Genomic DNA, 6,060 nt, shown 5'->3' with positions numbered 1-6,060 from the left:
ATGGTCCAAGTTCAAATGCATTTATTGAAAATGGTTTCAAAAGTTAAAGGAAAGTAAATAGTGGAGAACATTGTCCACTTTTAAATGATGTTTGCAAATATCTAAATTCTCCACATATTGTTGCTGTAAATCTTGTAAGGATTTATTTAAAAAGTCCCAACATATTGATAGGCTTATCGAAAGACAAGCTTCAGAAAAGATTTTGAATATTCGACTTAGGCTTAAAGCTTCCATAGATTATGTCATATGGTTACTTTTCAAGCTTATGAATTTAGAAGTCATGATGTAAGTCCATCCTTAAAAAATAGTGAAAATTTCATTGAAATGTTGACATTGTTAGGATCTTACGATGATAAAGTTCATAAGCTTGAGTTGGAAAATGACGCATGGGTTCTTAAGTACACATCCAATGATGTTTAAAAGGAGATTTTGCATTTTTAGGCTAATATTGTGAGAACTTCAATTAAAAAGGGGTGGGAAAAACTAAATTTTGTATCATTATTAACGAAGCTCAATATAAGTCTAAAAAAATAGCAAATGGCTATTATTTTAAGATATGTTGATGGTGATGGTTTTGTTCAAGAATGTTTTTTTGATCTTGTACATTTTAGTGATACTAATGTAAAGAAAAAGTTAGTATTTGTTCTTTCTCGTTGCATTCTTCAACTTGAAAGTATTCAAGCTCAAGGATATGATGATGTTATTAACATGTTTGGGGAATGTAATGGTTTATAAACTCTTGTACTTAACAATTGTCCATACGCATATTATGTGCATTGTTATGCTCACAGATTATAATTAGCATTGGTTGCAACATCTAGAAAAGTAGTTCGTACTTATGAGTTTTTTACATAGTTGACTTCTATTGGAAATATTGTTAGTGGTTCTTCCAAAAAGCACGACCAACTACTATAGACTCCTATACTTATAGATCCCAAATAAAAAAATATAATAAAAATTAACAAAAAAAAAGAGTGCACGATTTGCTCAACTTCTATCTCCCCACAATCAACTCACTTCAGGCCTATGACCACTTTATGGTTTTCTAATTATCACCAATCACACGGGGCATTTAATGCCCCTTGGACTGTCAGATTTAAGGGAAAATGGGTACCTCCGGTTGCCACCCTCGAGCTTCATTTTACCTAGAGCCCTTCGCTTGTGAAATCATGATCAAAAGAGCAAGATTTCACTTTTGGATTATCCAAAAATTTGGACAATCGAGATTTATAAGAACTTTCAAATTCATAGAGAAAAAAGGCAGGAAAAATTTTAGTAGTAACCAAGTCAAAAAAATCCTAGAGACCTTACTGAAAATCCTAGGAATCCTTGCAAACCAAAAAACCCAACAAAGCAAAAAAAAAAAATCTAAACTTTCCTACTCTACTAGCCAACAAAATAACACAACAAAGAAAAAAACCAAAGAAACCTTCCTTAAAAAAAAAAACCCCTAGGTTTCCCTTTTCTAGCAACTGATAAAATACCTAAAGGAAATCACAAAGAAAAAATGAAAATAAAAGCACAAAAATGAAAGGAAACGAAAAAGGTTTCGAGTTTCGAGTTTTGGGAGAAAAATCTCAAAATTTCTAGGGTTTGGAGTGTGTAAGATGCTTCTGGTGTGAAGGATCCACCATTTAATGGTGAAAAGCGATAGCGAAGAGGGGGAGAGGGAAGGGTTGAAGTTTCGAGTAGAGAGAAGGTGGAGAGAAAAGCCGCTAGAGAGAAAAAGTGGAGAGGCGAAATAAATATGGAAGGAGAGAAAAAAAGCTTAAATACCTAAGTTTTGGGTCTTCAAAACGGCATCGTTTTGCAACTATTTGGAGAGGAGAAGGAGATGTTGTGCAAAGCACCAAAACGATGTGCTTTGAGTAAGGCCTCGTGGGCCTTGAGAAGAAGATTTATTCAAACGGGCTTGGTTGTCTTGGGCCGCCTCTTGGCCAAAAAAGGTAAACTTTTTTCCTTTGTGGGTTTGATTTTTATTGTATTGTGCTTAGCCCAAATGTTTGGTGAGAAAATAAATTAACTTTAGTATGTGATTTAATTAAAATAAAAAAATTTAGAAAAATTATATAGTGTTAGGGTACGAATATTAAATGAAAAAGAAAAATATAATAAATAAAAAGTAAATAAATATATAGTTACAAAGAAAGAATAGGTTTTCATGATGAAATAAATAGAAAGGCAATAAATGATAATAGGATTAGGTAGGAAATAAAAAATATAAATAAATATTTAGCCAAAATGCAGATCTAAAAAAATAGAGAAATAAATTTGGATAAATAGAAAAATATAAAACAATATATATTTAATTATAAGGAAATAGGTTAGGAAAGAAGTGAAAAAAATAATAAAACATGTGGTCATGAAAATTAGGTTAAGTTAGTAAAAATAGGATAACAAATAGTAATAGAAAAAGTATTTATTTTAGAGAAATAGATTGGGTAAAATATATAAATAAATAATCATGGCAAAAATGGAATAGAATATTTGGTTAAAAAATAGATATAGGTAAAAGGTGAATATTTTATAGAAAAATAGATAAACAGTTAAATTCAAAAAATAAGAAGGTAAAGAAATAATAATGATTATAATAGTCAAACATATACTACGTCAATTGATTTAAGCGTCCATGTAACAAGTGATGAAAAGAGTGAAGAGCAGATACAACCTTGCCTATGGAATGGTATCAGACGGCTGTGCTACCTATTTGCCAAGAAATTCTATCCAGAAACCGTAGATAAATTGATGATGCTCCTCAATTTTTGACTTTGAATTTTTTGGTCAGATAGTTTTTATTCGATCCTTTCACTAGCGTGATGAGCAGATTCGGGGACTGACCTCAATAAAAATTGTTCATTCGACATTTTGCTAGTTACACCATGCATTTCACGACTGCATCATTTAAAAAATGCCATAATAAGTTGTAACCTGATTTAATAAAATAAACCAATAATGGTTAAGGAAACACAATGAAATAAATTTTAAAATTAAAGCTTCTATAGGATAGCATATGATTAAATGGTACCGTTCTTGAAAAAAGTGTCACAAGGGTGTTGATCCTTCCTCGTGCATAACCGTACTCCCAAACTTAATTCTAAAAATTTATAGACCAATTTATTATTCTTTAAACAGACTCAGAATCAATTTAGGACTCTATCGAATAAACCAATTTAATAAGTAGCCAATCACACTTAGATAAAAAAATATTGGTGGTTACTCCCAAAATTTTTCACATCTAGTGGTCGGGTCCTTGAACCCGCATGTTACGACAACTACAAGCTGCTCAAGCCATTGATTTGGCAAACATGATTCCTAGTGATGAACTTGAAATAGGTGAGGAGCAAATCATGTGGAAACTTTACAAAAAGCTAGAGATACTAGATAAAGCTCACCTTTTTATTCTTTTTGTACCTTGATGAGAATGTTTGATGCAATCTGCACTATTATTAAAAATATTATTGATGAATGGGCCACTTATTTGCCAAGAGGTGATGCTTCTGTTATTAGTAAAATAATGGCATCATTTGAATTTATTTTCATATTACACTTGATGTTTGAGATCATGAGAATCACTAATGTTCTTTGTCGAGCATTACAATAATGCTCAAGATATTTTAAATGCGATTCATCTTGTTTTTACTACAAAATCACTCCTTCAATAATTGAGAGATGATAACTGGTCTAATTTGCTTGAGAATGAGAAAAATTTTTGTCAAAAACATGAGATAAAAAATTCTCGATATGGGTGCATAATATATCTTGGGCAGAAGTTGACCTTGTCAACTAGATGTAATTGTAGAGCATCATTATTGAGTTGGTGTATTTTTAGTGGCAATAGATTCTTAGTTACAAGAATTGAGTTCGAGATTCAATGAGCAAACTATGGAACTTTTAACAATTACAAATCAATCAACATTGATGATTTCTATAAATTAGCAAAAAGTTTTTATTCTCAAAATTTCACAAAGCAAGAAATACTTCTTTTGAGGTTATAATTAAGGCACTATAAGCTTAATATACTTTATCACCAAGGTTTTGAAGATATTAACATATATCACCAAGGTTTTGAAGATATTAACATACGTTTTGAATTGTGTCAGAGATTAGCAGAAATAGAAAAGTTAAGAAATTAACACTTGATTGATAGATTAATTCGCCCTATTTTAACTCTTCTTATTTCCAAAGCAACTACTTTGAAAGCCTTTTTAATAATGAAAATTGTGAAAATGAGATTTCAAAATAAAATAGATGATGAGTTTCTTACAGATAATTTAGTTATTTGTATTAAGAAAGACATTACTAGCCTTTTCAATACAACGCCAATAATTGATGAATTTGAATGCAGAAAATATCGTTAAGTATAACTTTCTTAAAAGATTATTGTATATCTTTTTTTCTTATTCTTTTTTATTTACATGTTATATATAATTTTTATCTATTAAGTTTTGATTATTGGTTAAGTTCAATGTATTAATTTTAAAATTTTTAACCCTTATTCTCTTTTATTTTTGGCCCCCCAACACAAGTTGGCTAGCTACATCCCTAATTACACTCTTATATCTAGTCTGCTAAGCTGTTTGCCTTATATGTAAGCTGCCTAACCTAGTTTGAAATCGTAGATCATGATATAATAGACATTCATATATATATATATATATATATTCATAATAAATTTTATACAATGAATTTGATTAAGAAATTATTGATAACTGTTTTGTTCGATGGGGTACAAATTAATTAGACCTAACCTTGACTTTTCATTAGTCATTTATCAGCATATAGATTCATAGAATTGACCCGATTATGAACTTAAATGTAATGTCATATGATAACGAAATAAATGTTGAAGATGATATATATATATATATATATATATATATATAGCCACGTATACACATTCCTTTCCTATAAATGATTGGATTCGACTTGCATTTGAACATGGCCATTAATCATTGCACATGCCTCCCATATATGTCAAATTGCCTTTCATCCAAATTAACTAAATTAATAATCGAGGGAAAAGGGAAATTGAATACGTACAAACTACAATCACTATATATGGATGCTGGCCATGTGTGCAACCGAAGAACTTCAATATGCTGCTTCATTAAATTAAAATGAGAGGCACGAGGTGTAAGGCCAAAATTAATCTCATCTCTTTCTTTTACTAGCCATACTATGTATTTGAAACAAAACAACGTCCGTTGTTTATCCCTCGCAGGCCTCTCTCTTCTCGTACATATATATATGATTCATCCTTGACATCATTAAAGTCCCTTGAGCTCACAACCCGTTTTTCTGGTTTCCTATATTTCTCTATTTTTGCCCCACGGCCACCAGCTACCTAGGTGTACAATGCTGCAGATCCATTTCCGACATATTTTGGGCGGCCACCCCACGCCATGCCGCTATGAGAAGCTGAGGAATGTTGGCGATGCAAGGCCTAGAAGGCGGTGGGTGAAGAAAATGAGCGGAGGGCTTAAGGGCCTACGCTTATCACGCTCCAGAAAGCTCAGTTTGAAGACAATTTGCATCATGGTACTTGCAAACAGGATTACAAGGATCTGTGCTGATATTGCAGATCGAATGAAGATGGATGGTATTCCAGGACCCAACATCATCTTCGCTACTCACTGGGGTCTTCCGGCCTTATCTCATCCCGGAAGGCTGTCATCTCTCTCAACACAAGTTTGACCTGCTTTTAATTAGTGACAAGTTTTGCCTCCCAGGCTTAATTCACTTGTCCTTATAGCTGCACTTCGTAATTCATGTATGGTAAGCCACTATACATCTTTTTATCATGTATATTGAGGAAAAGCAAATAGATTTAGCCGTCTAGGGTAAGTACTCTATTCGGTTACTCCAATGCCAACGAATTCTCAAAATTTGTTTAATTGATATTCATTTCGCAAGCTTCCAAGAATTTGTATCTTGATATACTCTTGGAGTAGCAAAAGGAATCGCCCAGTCTTGCAGACATAGTTCCATTAAGAATAAGTAACTAACTCAACCTAATTAAGAGTTTGATAATTGCGCATGTGAATGTACTAATGAGTTTGG

The 6,060-nt window shown here is 32.0% G+C and overlaps 1 pseudogene; it reads left to right on the top strand.

Annotated features, from left to right (window-relative positions):
* Window positions 1–768: 768 nt before the first annotated feature.
* On the top strand, window positions 769–4,358 carry LOC149527324 (uncharacterized; annotated as a pseudogene).
* The last annotated feature ends 1,702 nt before the right edge of the window (window positions 4,359–6,060 follow it).

Source organism: Theobroma umbraticum, unplaced genomic scaffold (genome assembly GCF_002168275.2).
Source record: "Theobroma umbraticum cultivar Fairchild unplaced genomic scaffold, ASM216827v3 scaffold_147.0, whole genome shotgun sequence".
NCBI lineage: Eukaryota > Viridiplantae > Streptophyta > Magnoliopsida > Malvales > Malvaceae > Theobroma > Theobroma umbraticum.
The sequence above is the reverse complement of the archived record's forward strand: the minus strand, read 5'-3'. Positions and strand labels throughout refer to the sequence as shown.